Here is a 20,855-nt window from a genome sequence, read left to right as displayed (position 1 = left end):
ATATTACCTAATTTAATCTTCACATGCATCCATGATATCTATACTTATTTTTCTCATTTTTCAGATGTACCAAATGAATCTTAGAGAGTTTGAATGTTTTACTGAAGGTCACACAGCTGAAAACTTACTTGAATCTGAGTCTGTCTGCTCTGATTCAGGTACTTCTGCTCTGATTCAGGTACTTTAAAAGACACAGTTTATTACCTCTGCATATTCATACAGAAAACTTTTCTAGTTGTGAATCTCTCATTTATGAACTTCCAAGGATATAAGGAAAACTACATTGCAAACAAGAGAACACCAACTCCGTAAGCTGCCAATAAATGGTGTATGATGGAGACTACAATGGAGTCTCCGCCATATTGTAGCCTGCGGCTCATCTTCACTCGAGGAGAACCAGGTCTTAGTCACCTTTGTAGCATATTTGGTGTCTAATACTTAGCGTGTTCTGCATATTTGCATACAACTGGCCCTCTCTATTGGTGAGTTCAGCTTCCATGGGTTCAATCAACTACAAGTAGAAAATATTGGAAAAAATATGTCCATGCAGAATATAAACAGATTTTTTTTCTTGTCACTATTTTCGAAACAATGCAGTAGAACAATTTTTGTTTGTTTGTTTGTTTATTTGAGATGGAGTCATGCTCTGTCACCAAGCTGGAGTGCAGTGGCGTGATCTCGGTTCACTGCAACCTCCGCTTCCCACGTTCAAGCGATTCTCCTGCCTCAGCCTCCCGAGTAGCTGGGACTACAGGCGCGTGCCACCATGCCCAGCTAATTTTTGCATTTTTAGTAGAGATGGGGTTTCACCATGTTGGCCACAATGGTCTCGATCTTTTGACCTCATGATCCTCCTGCGTCGGCCTCCCAAAATGCTGGGATTACAGGCATGAACCACCATGCCTGGCCTTGAATAGCATTTACATTGTGTCAGATACTATAAATAATCTAGAGATGATTTACATTATATGAGAGGATGTGCATAGGTTATATGCACATACTGCAGCATTTTATGTCAGGAACTTGAGCAGCTGCAGATTTTGGTATCCACAAGAGATCTCTGAGCCAATCCTCCATGGATACCAAGGGGCAATTGTACTACTCAAAATGTATGCACAAATCAAATGGAAAATGATGATTATTATCAACTTTAACCAAGCAGACCACCATGTTATCATATATTATAATCAATGACCATTTATTTAAAATAGAAGGGAAAGGAACTATTACCCAAAATTTAAATTTGTGTTGTGCTTTCTCTCATGATAATTTCTCTCTTCTTATGTAGGGTGTCAGAATTACATGATTTCAAATACGATATGCTTTTTTTCTTGTTACATGTTAGCAGGTTTTTTAAAGTTATTCATTATATAAACTACCTATGTGTAGTTTCCTGTTTTTATATGTCTATATGAACAAATTGGAAACTAAATATTGTATTAATGAAGTATCTGCAACATCAGTTAATTGTGTGTTTATTTGTTTTTAAAGTTATTACTATTTATTTTATTTCCATGACTTAAACCATATCTATACCAGTAAAGTGGATAACTGAGGTAGTCATCCAAATAACTTAGAACCAATCAATCTTAGTACAAAATATACAAGGAGTTTCAAGCAGTTTTTCTTTCCTAACTATCCTGTTATTTGTACTCTGAACTTCACCTCACTTGTGTAGAAACAACATTGTTTTTAAGTCAATATTATTATTAAGTTTGGATCATTAATTAATAAGATATTTTCAATCTTTATTTTCAAACGATATTTTCAAGTAAATTACACATGAGGCAGCAGTCATACACATAAGAGGCTGACTGTGATGAAAGACTAATTTTATCATCAGCAAAGTAAAAAAAAAAAAAAGTAAGAGGTTGTCCAAATTGATTTAGTTAAAACACCAGAACTACATTTGCATACATAGAGTTTGAATTTCACCCTTTCTGTGGTGTTCTGTGTCTTAGCAAGAGCTCACGGCTCAATTTGTGAATCAAAACTTCTTTTCCCCAGGTATATTCTGGAAAGTCTACAGAAGAAAAATTATTCCCTAGAACCAAAGAAAAAATATTTACACTTCTAATGAACTGTCTTGACTTGACAAAATAAATGAATATGGTCAAAGACGTATGTGGCCTATTGTAGTAACTTTTTCAAAATGAAGAAATGCTTATGATGCATTTAGAAGCCATGTTGGTAAAAGGCAAATGAGACCTAATTTTAGCTTGAACTGTTTTGAAATGAATAAAAAGTGATTATGTTTGTTCTGATGAATTCAGTAGCTTGGATTCTGACCTCTTGAGAAAAATAACATGGAGCATTCTAATGTATTTTTCTTAATCTAATGTAGAAATGACATTGAATGATGGTTCTTAATTAGTAGACCCCTTTTCACCTGCATTTGTTGTGACACCCCCACATTTGCCTATATAGTCTATGAAATGCAAAGCTAAGCCTCAAAAGACATGCTCCTTATTTTTCTCTGCAGTAAGTAAATGAGAGTGACAAATTTAAATTGGTTCTGTGCAAAGAAGGTAAGCAATGTTGTCCCCAATTTTCCACATGAGTATATTACAAGGTTGTACAAATGATGGAGAATGGACACATCTAGTTCCTTTATAAAATTAAACTAGTCTTGAATTTATTACTCATCAGATATAGAATATTTAAAAATACAGCAGAGAAAGCATGGCAGTGGATGTTGACCATTTTGAAAGGCTTTGTGCAATAATAGCAAGAGTCTATGCATATTAGTTCATCTGATGTTTAATGATGCAAGGAATAGGTGTCAGATTACTTTCTCCTTATTGCTTAATGAAACAGCCCATTGCCCAACATTCCCCTCTGTGAAGCAAGAAAGATAAAAGAATATAAGATTCTGAAAATCGTTCCTCAATTAACCTAGTCTGTGATTCTTAACCTTTGGCTAACATGGTCCCCAACGCTGAAGTATTTATTTCAGTTTCCTTGAATCTTTTTGAGTAAATCTACTAAAGATGTCAAAAAGACATAGACTATTTTGGTAGTAGTTGAGGTCAGAGAGAGGGGAGAGGGGCTTGCTGTTCTGACCCATGTTTTAAGATAACTCCATAACAGAAATTGAATTCAACGTTTAGAATCCATTCCAGTTTCTTATCTTTAAAACCACCTAGAGATGGTAATTTGGAAAAGCTGGATGGATAAATGGAAAACCAGATTCTGATTTTCTCAGGAGAATCAGGCTGGTAAATCCCTTCTAGATCATGGAAATTAAGCATTTCCCCAAACCAACATTTTATTTTGCCCTAGGATAACCTGATCAAATTTCTTGGCTTCATTTTCTCTATTGGACTAGCAGTAATGTGAAACTGCAGAAGCCCTGTCAGATCTAAACCCAATTTCAAAGGAAAGCCAGTTCCTTAGGGGAAAGGCTGCCATGCAAAGGCAAGATTGTGCTAATAGTTAAATCCCATCTTCACATGCCACCAACTGTCTTAAGAGAAAATGATATAGGGAGAGAGAAATAGAGAACCAACCTGAGGAATAAAGCACAAATGAGAAAGAATAACATAAAACGAAGACAGGGGAGAATCAATGCCAAAAGCAGTGAAAAATACAAGCTCTTAAATGTGTTAGGAAATGTATTAACCTAGGATCCACAAGCTAAATTCAGACTATTTCTTAACAAATAAATTGAAACATACTTCATGCTGATTTTCATGTGAAATAATTAGTTCAAGGTGATATTTCATAATACCTCTCAAGCTATTCTAGTCAGAGGCATATTTCTGCATTTATTTTTGTAGGTATAGATATACCTACAAAAGTAGTGTATATATATACCTAATAAGTATATATATACCTTTCTCTCTCTATATAGAGGTGTATGTGTATATATACACACACACTTATTTTATATATATATATATATACTCACACTTTTTTTTTTTTAAGACGGAGTCTCGCTCTGTCTCCCAGGCTGGAGGGCAGTGGTGCGATCTCGGCTCACTCCGCCTCCCGGGTTCCCGCCATTCTCCTGCCTCAGCCTCCCGAGTAGCTGGGACTACAGGCGCCCGCCACCTCGCCCGGCTAGTTTTTTGTATTTTTTAGTAGAGACGGGGTTTCACCGTGTTAGCCAGGATGGTCTCGATCTCCTGACCTCGTGATCCACCCGTCTCGGCCTCCCAAAGTGCTGGGATTACAGGCTTGAGCCACCGCGCCCGGCCGCTCACACTTATTTATAAATATAAATAAGTGTATAAGTATATACATATAAATATATACACATACACACATAAGTATATATATATGTACTTTATATACCTGTAAGTATATAGGTATATAAATCCAAAAAGTATAGGTATATAAAGTGTGTATATATATACATATATACACACACAGTTATATGTGTATATACACACTTATTTAATAAAATAAAAATCACTAGGAAAAATAGCTATTATGACATGTAATATTGTAATAATTAATTTTCAAATACTTCGTAATTTTGGAGAAAATTTAGCTAACCTTTTCTAAGTATTACCTTTTATAGTACAGGTGCCTATAGATTATTATTGTTGTGGATTATGTTAAGTATTAATTATTAGAGACTGTGTTATATTGAGTATTACATTGTATTACATATTAAGCATTATTATGAGAGATGTTTGGAGAATAAATTTTTGGCATTACACAAATATGTATGTTGAGCAAAATATTATTCTTGAATAAAGATATAGAATATAAATATTATTATGGTTTTGATTTGCATTTCTCTGATGGTGAGTGATGATGAGCATTTTTTCGTGTGTCTGTTGGCTGTATGAATGTCTTCTTTTGAGAAGTGTCTGTTCATATCCTTTGCCCACTTTATGATGGGTTTTTTTTGTTTTTCTCTTGTAAATTTGATTGAGTTCTTTATAGGTTCTGGATATTAGCCTTTTGTCAGATGAGTAGATTGCAAAAATTTTCTCCCATTCTGTAGGTTGCCTGTTCACTCTGACGGTAGTTTCTTTTGCTGTGCAGAAGCTCTTTAGTTTAATTAGATCCCATTTGTCAATTTTGGCTTTTGTTGCCATTGCTTTTGGTGTTTTAGACATGAAGTCCTTGCCCATGCCTATGTTCTGAATGGTATTACCTAGGTTTTCTTCTAGGGTTTTTATGGTTTTAGGTCTAATATTTAAGTCTCTAATCCATCTTGAATTAATTTTCACATGAGGAGTAAGGAAAAGATCCAGTTTCAGCTTTCTACTTATGGCTAGCCAATTCTCTCCACCACCATTTATTAAACAGGGAATCCTTCCCCATTTCTTGTTTTTAAGAACGGCAGTCATTAAAAAAATCAGGAAACAACAGGTGATGGAGAGGATGTGGAGAAATAGGAACACTTCTACACTGTTGGTGGGACTGTAAACTAGTTCAACCATTGTGGAAAACAGTGTGGCAATTCCTCAAGGATCTAGAACTAGAAATACCATTTGACCCAGTCATCCCATTACTGGGGATATACGCAAAGAATTATAAGTCATGCTGCTATAAAGACACATGCACACGTATGTTTATTGCGGCACTATTCACAATAGCAAAGACTTGGAACCAACCCAAATGTCCATCGGTGACAGACTGGATCAAGAAAATGTGGCACATATACACCATAGAATACTATGCAGCCATAAAAAAGGATGAGTTCGTGTCCTTTGTAGAGACATAGATGCAGTTGGAAACCATCATTCTCAGCAAACTATCACAAGAACAGAAAACAAAATACCGCATGTGCTCACTCATAGGTGGGAATTGAACAATGAGATCACTTGGACACAGGAAGGGGAGTATCACACACCGGGTCCTATTATGGGAAGGGGGTAGGGGGGAGGGATAGCATTAGGAGATACATGTAATGTAAATGATGAGTTAATGGGGGCAGCACACCAACATGGCACATGTATACATATGTAACAAACCTGCATGTTGTGCACATGTACCCTAGAACTTAAAGTATAATAAAAAAAGAATATAAATATTACTATTTAAAGATCGCTTATTTATTTATCCAGTATAATTGTTTGAACAAAAGATTCTAACATGTGAATCTAAGTGAAACAAGGTGTATTGCTGATATAGAAATTACTTAAATTATTTTTATACCTCTAATAAACATAAATTCAAGATAAAATATAGCAAACTTTATGATGAAATTATTAAGAAAATTGTTCACTTAGGAAACTTCTCAACATACTTACTTTATTCTAAAATTCTCAAATAACTAAAGATAAAATAAAAGTTTATTTTCAATTGTTTAATATCCAAGCTATGCAACATGCAGAAGCCAAAAATCATAATTTTTGTCAACTTATGTCCTCCAAAGTCAACTTATGTCCTCATCCTTAGACCAGAGATATTAAGATTTGCAATTATGTATCTTTGTTCTTCCCCTATGTGTGTTTTTGCAAAGAAGCTCCTGTTTCCTTTGTTTACACTGAGTGTGGACATCTAGAATACCAAATCATTATAATGAAATCACTGTAGATTCTTCATTGGTCATTATGAGTGTCCTAATTAGGTGGAACAATAGTAATGATTGCAAATTTTCTTCTATCTCAGCATCATTTCCATTCTTAATTCATTATGGCTATGCAGACAGAGTCAAGTATTTAATTAGAAATGATTGGTCAGGCAGGGTTGCTCATGCCTGTAATCCCAGCACTTTGGGAGGCTGAAGTGAGTGGATCACAAGGTCAGGTGTTCGAGACCAGCCTGGTCAATATGGCGAAACCCTGTCTCTACTAAAAATACAAAAATTTGCTGGTCATGGTGGCAGGCACGTGTAATCCCAGCTACTCAGGAGGCTGAGGCAGGAGAATTGCTTGAACCTGGGAGGCAGAGGTTGCCGTGAGCCGAGATCATGCCATTGCACTCCAGCCTGGGTGACAAGAGAGAGAATCTGTCAAAAAAAAAAAAAAGAAAAGAAAAGAAAGGAAAAGAAAGAGAGAGAGAGAGAAGGAGGGAAGGAAGGAAGGAAGGAAGGAAGGAAGGAAGGAAGGAAAGAAGGAAGGAAAAAAGAAAGAGAAAGAAAGAAGGAAGGAAGGAAAGAAGGAAGGAAGGAAAAAAAGAAAAAGAAAGAAAGAAAAAGAAAGGAAGAAAGAAAGAAGAAGAAAAGAAAGAAAGAAAGAAAGAAAGAAAGAAAGAAAGAAAGAAAGAAAGAAAGAAAGAAAGAAAGAAAGAAAAGAAACCCCATCTCTACTAAAAACACAAAAAATTAGCTGGATGTGGTGGCACACGCCTGTAGTCCCACCTACTCAGGAGGCTCAGGCAGGAGAATGGCTTGAACCCAGGAGGCGGAGATTGCAGTGAGCCAAGGTCGGGCAACTGCACTCCAGCCTGGGGGACAGAACGAGACTCCGTCTCAAAAAAAAAAAAAAAATTATTTGGATAATTCTCCCAAAAGAAATACCACACATATACTTGCAGAAAGAGAGATTCAGTCTTGAAGATCAAATTTGTCATTCAAATTAATTAATTTTACCAGGGAATTCCTCATTCAATGGCTACATGGTATAGTGGAAAGACTATTCAATCATACTATTTTTATTGCAAATAACAAAAGCTTCAGCTCACACTGTTTTAATGGAAATTTATTGTCTCATATACTTGGAGACTCCAGTAGTATATTCTGGCCTTGGGGCATGGTTGGATCTACAGGCACTAGCAGTATCTGTTCGCTATAGTCTCTTTCTTCATTTCATATATATATATATATATATATGTGTATATATATATATTATTATTATTTATATATTTCACATATATATTTATTATTATTTTTTTTTTTGCTTGCCATCATTGTTTATTCAGACATTCCCCATGCAATAGGTGAGAAAACAAGAGACCCATATTCAGCTACAGACCCATATTCTCCCATCTTAGCAACCCGTGGAAAAAAATGATAACAATAGTAATAACAATAAAATAACAGCAGGTATTCAGCTACAAGAAATCAGTTCATTGAGAGGCCGAGACGGGCGGATCACGAGGTCAGGAGATCGAGACCATCCTGGCTAACATGGTGAAACCCCGTCTCTACTAAAAATACAAAAATTAGCCGGGCGCAGTGGCGGGCGCCTGTAACCCCAGCTATTCGAGAGGTTGAGGCAGGAGAATGGCGTGAACCCGGGAGGCGGAGCTTTCAGTGAGTGGAGATCGCGCCACTGCACTCCAGCCTGGGTGACAGAGCTAGACTTCGCCTCAAAAAAAAAGGAAAAAAAAAGAAAAAAGAAATTAGTTCACGCCAGGACATTTCCAAGTTCTTTAACACTCTTTTACTAATCAAATTAATTTATGAAGTGGATGTATTATTGTTCATATTTTAAAGATAAGGGTAAGTCCATTAGACTTTTTGCTAAGTTCATTAGAAAGTTTGGGAAATCCCTGATCTGATTTTGGTTCTAATTCTTATTGCTGACAGAATCTATACCTAAGGCAGATTTTATACACAACTGGCCCAGCCTAGTTCACATTCTATGCTTATAGCCAGGGAAAGTGTGCGACATTCTTCAAAAAGGGAGGAAAATATCCTAAAACTAAATATCCTAAAACTACCAGTTCTTTGTAGGTTAACATTTGAATCTGGTTGCAATCTACCTATACATTTCAATGGCTAAGCTTGGGTTCAATAAATAATTATTGACTATCATAACTTAAACATTATGAGAAAGGTATTAGTAATTATTAAATCAAACAGTACTAATTAAATATTAGTAATTTGGTAGATAATATAGTGCCAATTAGTAATACAATTTGTACTGTAGGTTAGAGGAACCTAACAAGTACACAGAAAGAATCATAAAATGCAGAATTGTAAGAAAATAGGCAGAAACAAAGGACAAATGAAGATTAACAGAAGATAGGATTGCATGCAATAGAAAAAAGTAGTGATAATTGTAGCTAACTTTTATGGAGAAACTATTATATGCCACACACAGTTAACCAATGTGTTAAATGCTTAGATTTTGGACACTTTTCAGAGGAAGAAACTGAGGCTGGGAAAGAATAAGTAGTTCACTCAAAGAAGCATAGCTATGCAATTACCAAACCTGGGTTCAATCCAGGTCATCAGACTCCATAGTGCTCTCTCTTGATGGCTCTACTTGCTGAATAAAATAGAATTTGGATAGAATTTATTTAATTTAGTCAGGAAAATATACGCCCTGAACTAATGGGATTTTTAATATCTTATACATTTAAATGGTTCTTTAATAATGTTCTGCAAATCTGTAATTTGTAACTCCAATTCTACAAAATGCACAGACACATTTGAAGTTATATCTATAGGGAAAAGAAATTTCTTTTGTATTTTATCTTATATTTAAATTATAATCTTAAAAGAACAGAATTAGTTTTAAATCAAATTAATGATCACATTAATACAATCCAGGCAATATTCCTGCAACCCAGTATGAAATATAACCCGGGAAAGTGCTGTCATATATCAAAATAAAAACACATTTTGCTAAGTTGGTAGGAATGATATGTTCTATCTTATTTCATAGATACTGTTTAAAGACCAAAAGGTCTACTTTCAGATTGTGACATGTCTCCTCTAATGTCGGATAAAAATGGTAAGAACCACCCTTTGAATTTTCAAATGGATCTTATAGTTTATCACCTCAGTGTTCATTTGATATCTGTTAGTACCTCTGCTTTGCAAGGCTGGAACTGGGCACAATTCAAGGTCATTCACTCGGCAAGCAAGAGCAAGAAAAGAGAGTACTATATGCAGTGAACTTTAAGAATAAGTTCCGGTTCAAATTTACACATCCAGAGACAGACTATGTGTTTGTGTGTATATATAAGCGTGTGTGTGTGTCTGTGTGTCTAAGTGTGTAGATAGTAGACTCTCATGGATGAATGCATACAACTTCCTGGAGTTTCTTGCAGTTTTACTCACAGTTTTTCAATTCCAAATTACCTTGAATTCAGGAGGAATAGAATTAAGGTAGGGGCTGGACGCAGTAGCTCACGCCTGTAATTCCAGCATTTTGGGAGGTCGAGGCGAATGGATCACTTCAGGTTAGCAGTTCGAGGCCAGCCTGGCCAACATGGTAAAACCCCATCTCTACTAAAGATACAAAAATTATTTGGGAGTGATGATGCATGCCTGTAGTTCCAGCGACTTGGGAGACTGAGGCAGGAGAATTGCTTGAGGCTCAGAGGTGGAGTGTGCTGTGAGCTGAGGTTGTGCCACTGCACTCGTCTGCAGTCTGGGCGACAGAGCAAGACTGTGTCTCAAGCAACAACAAAAACAATTAGGTAAAAAAGGACTGTGTTTTAGTGGTGCTACTGGTGGGAACACTTCAGCAAATGCATATACACAGGTCTAAATGTACCTTATAGATTATACATAGATTGTACACAGATTAAAAAATAAGAAATACTTGTGAGAAAAGACAGCAAAGTATCCTCTAAGGAAAGGTTGGGTACACTGACAGGGCAGAAATCTCAGGGTTTTCTAGAAAGTGGAAGTCTTCATTGAGCCCAGCCCAAGTGGCCTAGGGTCTAGTTTTATATGAACTCAATGATATCTCTGGCTTACTTAATTCTCAACGGCCCATATAAAAAGAAAGGGCAGCAATGCTCATCTTAGTCCACAGCTACTAGCCAGGTAGTGAGTTTTCTTTTTCCCCTACTTGCCAACCTCAGACCACTAAATTCCTGGAGCTGCCCCTTTACTACACAATTTCAACATAAAATGCATTATTTTGCACCTCTCTTGACAAAGAGCAAGGTAGAGAACAATTCTTTAGGTGACATTAATACTGGGGCTTGGATTAACGATGCCAAATCTGATTTACATTGTCTTTCCCCAGACAGACAATCTAGCATTCTCCATGCCCTTTTGCCGCAGTTGCACATTAAGCTGCATGCTTTAGAGGTTTTCTACAACAACTCCCAGACCACTTTCCTCATCAGTATTCGGCGGTATCTTTCCCTTCAGCAGATGCACATTATTTTCTTCTCCCTTTGTTCTTATATTTATTGTTCTAAGGTTTATCTGCATCAACTGCCTTTGCAGTTTATTAGCCTGGTTTCAATAATGACCCCCAATGTCATAAAAGTATACATTTAAATTGCTTGATAGCAAAACACACCAGCCTGTTTATAGGAAAATTAAAAAACAGGATTTATGAGAAATGCTAAAAAATAAGACATCATTCTTCAATTGGGTAATCAAATATTGACAGGATTTTTTTAAGTTGTAAGGTTTATGGTGGAAACTTGTTTTAGCCCTTTTAGATAAGATATTTGATCCTAGTGCATATAAAGGCATTTTAGTTAAAATATGTACAATAGCATCAATTTGTTTTTAGAAGAAAAGAAGTAATGCATTCTTGCCTTATGAAATTATTGTAAGACTGCTTTTACTTGAAGCTCTGGAATATAATTTTTTAAAAGGCAATCAGTTACAAAAATATCATGGAATCAATCTTGAACGTAAATTCTTTTCACTTTCTTAACACGAAAATGTGAAAAGCTTGATGAAAATCAAAGAACATGAGATGCTGGTTAAAGATAATAATCTTTTCATTCTGGGCTCACAGACTGTGCCAGGGAGAAACACTGCAAACAAAAGCATTATTCCCCAGGCTTCCAAATAAGGAATAGACATAATTACAGTCCATGGGTTTACTCAAGTGGTGGTCAATGTGATTCACCAGTTGAATTCTGGCTCTAATTGCCATTACTCAAACTATGCCTATTTATCCCCAGACAGGGCAAAATGACTGCCTTTGTAGCCCAGCTTTACAGCCGCACATTTGGGGCAACCAACACTTGCAATTGTTTTCTATTCATGCTTCCAAGAATACAAATTACGCTAAATGGTGAGAAATAGTAGGATGAATAATGCTAAAATTTTAAGCCAATCATAGTATGCATCCAGCTGTCCATCCATCCATGCATCCATGCATCCATCCATCCTTCCAACATATATGTGCTATATATTGTGCTAAATGCTGGGAATAAATGATGAAGAAAAGAAGGCATGACTCTTACTTCCAAGAATTTTACAGTCCAGTTTGGGTGGGGGGAGGGGAGCTGGTGACAGGAAGAGGTGACAACAATTCAATCATCACCCAAGTGTATTAAAAAACCTGTAACTGTGACATATGCAGGGAGAGGTGCAGGTGCTGCTAGAGCCTACAATAGGGGAGTACACCATAGTCAGAAATCTTAGAGAAAGAGTCCCAGAGGGAGTAGCACTTACAGCACTGAGCTAATACGAAAAGGATGAGAAGAAATTAACGAAGTGAAGATGGGAGCAAAAAGAAACTCAGGCAGAAGCAAGAGGATGGGAAAAACCCTGGTGTGAGGGAACATTGGTGCATACAAGGAACTGAACAGGCAGCTTTGCTGAAGCACAGATTGTGAAGATTTGGCATCACAGTGAGAACCCAGATCCAAAAGTGTCCTGTGAGTCATGATATGGAATTTTGTTTACCCTCCATGAAATGAGAAGATATTAAACTGCTTTAGAGAGGGGACACATGATCAGATTTGCATTATGAAAAGATCACCCTGGCTTCAATGTAGAGAATATATTATAGGAGAAAATCAGAAAAATCCCGTTGACAAGAAAACAGCAGGTGATTAAGCAATTAATTATCATGTCGGCAGTATTGAAACTAGAAAGATCACAAAGAAGATATTCTTATACTGAACTGACAGGTCAGGTTGTGATCCTGTTGCTCTGCAAGGAAGATTTTAACTATTTTAGGAACCTAATGAGGTTGGAATCCCAGTTCTCTATCAGTCTCTTTGTCTCTGTGATCATGACCCTGGCCCAAGCTGTCATTGTACTTGCTTGTATTATCTCTATCACTGTCTAAGTGGTCATCCTGCCCCACTCTAGTCTCCATTCAGTCTAGTGTCAATAGAGTCACAAAGGCGATCCCTTTAAAATGTGTTAGATCATGTCACGCTCCTGCTCTTCCAATGGCTTCCATCTAAGTTGGAATAAAAGTTAAAGTTGTCACAAAATGGGCTCTAATATATGGTTGCACTCTCTCCCTCCAATCCTGCTACGTTGTCTCTAACCTCATGCCCTTTCCATCTGTCTCCCTCACTCTCTTCTTTCCAGTCACCCCAGCCGCCTTGCTATTCCTTGAATAGGCATCCTTGTGCCTAAGGATTTGAGCTTACTGTTCCATCTGACTGGAGCACTTTCCTCCAGTTATCAGTCTGGCTGGCTCCCTCATTCTTTCAGAGTTTCACTCAAATGCCCTCTTTCTCACCGACACTAACATGGCTAGCTTATTTAAACTTGCACATGCCCCCATTCCTCAGGTTCTTGACAACTTCTTCTCTGTCCTTTTCTTCATTGTTTCTCCAAAACAAACATCAGAATAATTGAAAATATGACTTGCTGCTTTTATTTCTTATTTGTCCCCTCCCATCAAGTTTTTTTTTTTTTTTTTTTTTTTTTTTTTTTTTTTTTTTTTTTTTTTTTTATTGTTTTGTGAATCCTCAGTGTCTAGAACTGCTTGATTCATCTTGGGCCTCCAACACATACTTGTTAAATGAATGAATTTGGGCCTCTATCCAATAATCCTGTCTAAGAGGACAAACCAGGACATTTCTTCTTCACATATTTTGTTGCTAAATCAAAGCTTACTTGTTCTCTAATTAGATCATGTCCACTACACATCAGCTACATTTCTTTATGAGATTAATTTGTTCATTCAAGATGCATTAATGCAACAAGCATTTACAGGGTGTGAACTATGTGGTAGACTCAATGTGTTAAGCTGAGAATACAGTCATAATCTGCAAACTCTGTTCTCAAGTATATCAGTCCAGGTAAGGACTCACATATAAACCACATGTGTAAATTGGTAAACAAAATGTTCCTCTTGGAGGTCATCTTTGCTATTCCTGGACAACAGTGGAGGAAGTAACTAACCAACTTGGGCTTTTAGGAAAGACTCCAAAGGGGGAACTATTTTGATCTAGCTCACAGTCAGCAGGCATGCTCCAGATTCCAGATGTATTTAATGTGACGTGCAGAATGTTCCCTTCCCCCACAAAAATAATTTAAAAAGTAAAATTTGTATATACAAACACCGTGATTTTAAAATTGGACACTTTACATTAAACTCTGGATTTCTAATTACTGCTAGACATTTTTTAAAGAGAGAGATAAAAGATACGATGGTTGCCAGGTATGGCGGCTCATGCCTATAATCTTAGCACACTGGCAGGCAGAGGCAGGAGGCTTGCTTGAGTCCAGGAGTTTGAGACCAGCCTGGGCAACATAGTAAGATCCCTTTTCTACAAAAAATAAACAAAATTATCCAGTTGTGGTGGTGCATGCCTGCAGTCCCAGCTATTCAGGAGGCTGAGGCAGAAGGATCTCTTGAGCCCAGGAGGTGAAGCTGCAGTGAGTTATGATCATACCATTGCACTCCAGCCTGGGCAACAAAGCAAAACTCTGGGAAGAAGAAGAGAGAAGGAGAAGGAGAAAGAGAAGGAGGAGGGAGGAGGAGATATGATGGTACTGTAATCATTTTCCCTATGGTCTTGATTAAAAATGGATGTAAATCATTTTCACTTTCTTAACACAAAAGTGAAATAATTATGTCTCTATCAGAATTTAGAATTTAGAAAGTGGATCATTATGTCTCTATCAGAATGAGAAGACAAAAGAATGACCAAGAGCAGAGAAAACATTAAGAAAAGCAGGCTGGAGCATATATCCCTTGTTGCAAGTATGATTTCCATGTGTTTAATATGCAATCGCCAGCACATTCCTCTCATTTACATTATTTCCCTGGTCCCTATAGGCATCTAAGATTGTATGATATGATGTAGACCTTGGAAGATGAGTCGCGAAGGACATTCTAGGCAGAGAGGAAGCAGGGAGGTAGAGAAGAAGATGCATGTTCCGAGATCTTGAGTTACTGGAAAGAAGCGAGCATAGAAGAAGATGTGGGGAGCAAGGTCAGAGAGGAAAGTTGTAGCCAAATTATGACAGTCCTTTTATGAAATGCTAAAATGTTAACAGTACCCTTTGGGGAAAAACTGAGGCAAATGTACAAGCTGTGAGATGAATTAATAATCAATCCTGTCTGGATTGTGAACTAAAAGGGAATAAATAAAACTGAAGATGAAGATCTGAGAAATTTTCTGTGATTTAACGACATGGACTTGATGACAACTCTTTCAGCTGCTCAAAGGTGTTTGCTACTTTCTGGTTCATGAGCATGCTGTGATAAAGTTGAAGCCATGAGAAATACGATCTTGAAGTTAGCTGTATATTAAATTTAGTAAACTAGCATCAATTTATACTTCGATTTGCAAACTTAAATTGAGATACAGTAAAGAGTAAGATACAAGGAAATGGAGGCATGGTGTGGACAGGTTATCAATGGGTACTATTCTCAAGTCATTCTCAATCTTAGGCTTCCTTGCTGCTCCTAATCTGAGGTTGTAGGTAAACACTCACCATCCACCTTCATTTTTAGTTAAGGGAGCCAAAGTGATCCAGTTATATAAACAAAAGTCTTCCAGAGGGACTTAGAAAAAAAAAAAAATTGCTTTCCTAATAAAAACAAGAGGCATAGACCTTCTCTTTCTTCCATATTTCCCCTCCTTCCTATCAAATGCCAACAGTGACCGGCAGTCCAGAAAATGTTCAGCTACTATACCGCTTTTAGACTTTTTGTTACTTGAGAAAAATAAACCTCTCTTCATTTAAGCCAATTCACATTCCTGGCTGTGGCAAGCAATCTCTAAGATGTTCCTCAAGGTTCTTCACTTCTTGGTATTCTAATCATTTTGTGATCTCCTTCTCTTGAGAGTAGGTTAGAGCTGGTGACTTACTTCTACTGAATAGAACATTTCTAACGTAATGGGATGTGACTTCCAAGATTTAGATTACAAACGAAGATGGTTTCCATTTTGGGAGCCCTCTCTTGCTCATTTATTTTAAGGGAAACCAGTTGTCATGTTGTGACCTGCTTTCTGGATATGGAGAGATTTATATGGTGCAAAACACTGGTGTATTTGGCCAACAGCCCACAGGGATTGTGGCAACTGAACAATCATATGAATGAACTTAGAAGCAGATTCTCTCCCAGTTCAACCTAGAGATGACGTCAGCCCCAGCTGGTACCTTGATTAGTGTTTTGTGAGAGAGCCTAAGCCAGAGGGAGCCAGTTAGGCTGTACCTAGATTCCTGACCTACAAATTGTGTAAGGTAATAAATGTTGTTGTTCTAAATTCCTGTGTTTTGGAGTAAACTGTTATGCAGCAATAGATAACTAATACATCAACTGACAGAAAATACTTATATGGGGCTCTCAAAAAGATCAATTTCATCAGAAAGAGAGTGGGGCTGGGGCCACGGAATTGGTAACGTTAAGTGTTCTCTGGGTGATTCTAACATCAGCCATCTTCAGAACAACTGCTTTAAGCCATTGTGTGATTGGTTTTCCTGCTTCTTGCGGTTGAACAAATTCCTAATCATTATGACTTCTAACATTAACTATTATATTAAATGATTTGTTACTCAACATTGCTTTATGTAATTATAGTTTTATTTTGCATTTAGCAAAATGATTAACTTCTTCACTGGGATAGCCCTTGCCTTTATTTTTCTTGGTTGTCGCCTTACCTTGTTATAATTAAGAGTTTTAATTTTCTTCACCTATTGTTAATTTAACATTTCAAATCTTGAAGCAGGGGTGGGGAGATGGGGGGAGAAAAAGCCTATTCTCTTTTTATAACGGCTGTATTTGTTTATGTTCTTAGTCTTCTAAGTTCAGAATAGTAATGGAAAAAAATTAAGTAATGGGACTATATCAGGCACTACATAAAGACAGCATAAAAACTCTGTGATTATCTCTTGCAGTCTGTGAAAAGACACCATAGAAACCACAGCTTGATCGTGAATTCCATTTCTTTGCTCAGAGTATGTGCATGCTCCGTTAACATCAAGTTACTGTGTTTGTGTAATTCGTGAGTTTTTACAAGGGAGTCAAGCAAAGGTTTTCTTTTTTAACTTTAAATAATTTTTATACACTTGAGGTAGTACTTACTGAAAGTACACGGACCCTGGATGCAGAAAGACGTGGTTTTGAATTCATGTTTCTTCATTTACCAACTAATTCATATTGGATGAGTTTTGCTTTTATGCAAGCCAATTTCTTAATTTATAAATAGGAATAATAGCAAATACTTCACACAATTATTGTGAAATTTATATGTTAAAATATAAAGCTCATATATATCTTAGTGCTTAGATAATGCCAATTGTTAGCATTACTGTTGGTATATTTATTTTTAATAAGTAAAAGAGAATAATTACATGGTTTATTCACCAAGGATAACAACAATAAACATTCTCTTATTTATAATTTTATGGAAAGCTCTTAAAAGATGGGGATAAAATGTTTATAAAATCATATCTTTGTAGAAATTATTGCCTTGTAAAAATCTTCTGTTTAAATCAGGAGCATAAACCTTGGACAATTTTGGGAGTGGTGCATAACAAATGTATATAGTTTAACATAAGAGTCAATGGATACCTTTAAAACTATAAGAGAAGCTGGTAGGAATTAACAGGTACTCTAAATTTAAGTGAGGCAAGGGAGCTGGACTAATGAGTCCCATGAACATATTTTATTAGAATTTATGTTCATTCTGTTTGAATCTTGCCAAAGCAAGTTTCCCACAATGGAAAGTAAGATGTTTAACTGAGATTACAGTTTAATCACCAAAGTCACTGGAGCTTTTGCAGGTAACATTCTATAAGAATTTCCTGAATTCGTTTTGTATTTCATCATAACATTAACCACAATCTGGACTGGCTTACATAACGACTCTAGAGATAAGAGTCGGGAACATTAAGCAGTAATAAAACACAAAAGAAAAAAATAATAGAAAGAAATATGAAAATGCTGACATTGTAAGAGAATCAGGGTATACTTTAAGTACCTGGAAATAAGACTGGAGTTAGAATTGTCCTCGGCACAAAAAAAATCAGTAAAACAGAAACATGATACTCTCATGAAGCTTAGAGTCTAATGGAGAAGAAATACAATGAATCATATAAGTGTGTTCAGTGTAATAAAAAAGAGGTATAGGATTCAAGCTTTAAAAATGTATAGTAACCAGACCTAACCAAGGCTGGGGGGTTAGTAAAAGCTTTCTAGAGGATGTGACTTTTAAATTCACATCTGAAGACTAAAATGCTATTAATATGTACATATGGAAGTCATGGGTGCTGTGACAGCCTTTTGCTATATAAAGAGTTACTAAAATTAGAGGAACTTTGAGAGAAATCTTGAAGATTATTTACTGTAGATAAGGATCATGAATGAGATGCAGAAGACAGTGTCTGGTGAAAGTTGGCATGTAATGGATATAGCTACAGAAAGAGATCAAAGTGTCAAAGTGCAAAGGCTTTCTTTCTAGGTTTCTGTGATCCAGTAACTAGAAAAATAATAGATGCAAAGTAGTCCTTTACCACCTTGACCTTGGTAACCAGGATGTCCCTCCAATTCCCTTCCTATGAACAGTGATCTGGTTTTAAAATGGCATCTGCCCCTCTGCTTAGAACCCTTTGATCCAAGAATATTTTTATTTGCTAAGAGTTTTTCTGTCTACTCACTGCAATTTTGTACAAGTGGAATAAAAAGCTTTGTAAATTTAGGCATCAAAAGAGAATGCAGTTGGGCATAAATTGGAATTAAGGAATAAGACGAATTACAGCAGGGCACTTACTACGACTTGGTATGGAGTTCACCAAATCCCTGAGCCTCCAGTAGTAAATACTTACGTAGTGTTTACAAGACCTATACAGTGACCCGGAAATTATTCCACAATCTTTATGTATAAGAACCCGCTTAATTAATAGTCTAGATTATTGGGACACTGAGATTAAATAACTTGCACAAGGTCACACAAGGATGAGAGCCAAAATGGAAACCTGGAAGTCTCACTTTAGTTATCTATGCTCTGAAACATCTCAAAGGCCAGGTTTTGTTGTTGTTGCTGTTGTTTTGTCTTTTTTAAAAAAATAAATAAGTGGCTGATATGTGGGCTGGGGAAGCAAGTAATAATTATCCATGGTGATATGAGAAGCACTACAGGACTTTAGCAGCAAATGGGGAGAATCATTTGAAAATTGTATGATATTCTTGGGCTCCATTAGACACCGGTGTGAAGTTCATGTCCCCTGCAATTCAACTCCCCCTGGTCCCAGAGAGAAGTTCAGTTTCATAGCTTTGCAAAGTGGATCTGCCAAAGGCAACCCTGAGATTCTGAGGATCAGGGCTAGGTTATGCGGGGCCAGGTCTCTAAAGCAGTTGAGGATACTATTAAAAGAAACGGACAAAGTTTGTCCTTGATATGTTCAATTATAAATTTGAGGGGTGGACTTAAGAGGCACCATTTCATAATACCCCTCTAGAACCCTGGGATCTACAGCATTGCTCTTCCTGATTATTATTTATAGTGTTGTGCCAGTCAGTGTGATTATCATTATTTTCAATGTTGTTGGCCTCGCTGCATCACATATTTTGCCCCATCATTAGAAAAATACATCTGCTTTGCTCACCATTGTAGACATGGGGCCTCACAGAGTTAAAGTTCAAAGAATACTTATTTTTTTAAAAAGTATCTTAGTAGATAGAAATATTTATTTAAAATCTGCATTAATTCTGGTAGGTTATTTATAATACATGATAAAGTTAAACACTTGAGCATACCATACGAATTTTTTAAAAGAAGACATTTGATATGTGCTTTAAAAACACATGGTGGGTACATGTACGGGATGTCAGTTTTCTGAAAAATGGAACAGTTCTGGAAATTGGTTGCACAACAGTGTGAATATATTTAACATTACTTAAAAATAGATAAGGTGATACATTTTATATTCTCTGATTTTTATCACAAAAAGATTTTAAAAATACATTGTCTTAAGAAACATATGTAGATTAATGCTAAAATAAAGACCCTGGTTAATTAAAAAACAAAACAAAACAAAAACACATAGATTGTTCAGAAAAAGCATATGCAAGTCTATAAAAGATGATTCCCTTACATACTGTGAGAGTAATTTCCTTTTTTCTGCATTTCCTGCTAGATGTTTGCTGCTAGAGCTTTCCTTGCCTGCCTTCAAATTTTTCCCACCTACGAAATGGGAATCATAATCGCAAAAACTTTGCTTAATATTCTTAGGAGAAAAGGTCTTTATCCTTGGAAGTATTGGTGGTGTGTATTGGGAAAAAATGCTTTGATTATATACATTTTATTAACTTCTTTTGAGATGGGGTCTTGCTCTGTTGCCCAGGCTGGAGTGCAGTGGCACCATATTAGCTCACTGCCACCTCCACTTCCCAGGCTCAAGCAATCCTCTCATCTCGGCCTCTTGAGTAGTTGGAACCACAGGCACACACCACTGTGCTAATTTTTGGTATTTTTGGTAGAGACAGGGTTTTACCACTTTGCCCAGGCTCATCTCAAAATCCTGAGCTCCAGTGATCCACCCTCCCTAGCCTCCCAACGTGCTGGGATTACAGGCATGAGCCACGACAACTGGCATGATTGCAGAAAGTTTAGAAGACTATCTGTGTACGTCAATCCTAAGCTAAAGTCAAGTTCACAGTTAAATTGGGTATGTTTAAGACCATTTCTTACATGTGGTGCCAAGTTCGTTTTTGCCACTGGTGGCCTGCCTCAGGGGAAATTATCTGCTGTGTGAGTATTTTTTGTTACCTCTGACCACCTCTGAAGGCTTTCACACAGAAAAGATTAAAAATGAAACAAGGCCAGGTGCAGTGGCTCACGCCTGTTATCCCAGCACTTTGGAATGCCAAGGCAAG

The sequence above is a fragment of the Rhinopithecus roxellana genome, chromosome 1, assembly GCF_007565055.1.
Source record: "Rhinopithecus roxellana isolate Shanxi Qingling chromosome 1, ASM756505v1, whole genome shotgun sequence".
NCBI lineage: Eukaryota > Metazoa > Chordata > Mammalia > Primates > Cercopithecidae > Rhinopithecus > Rhinopithecus roxellana.
Note: the sequence above shows the minus strand (reverse complement) of the source record.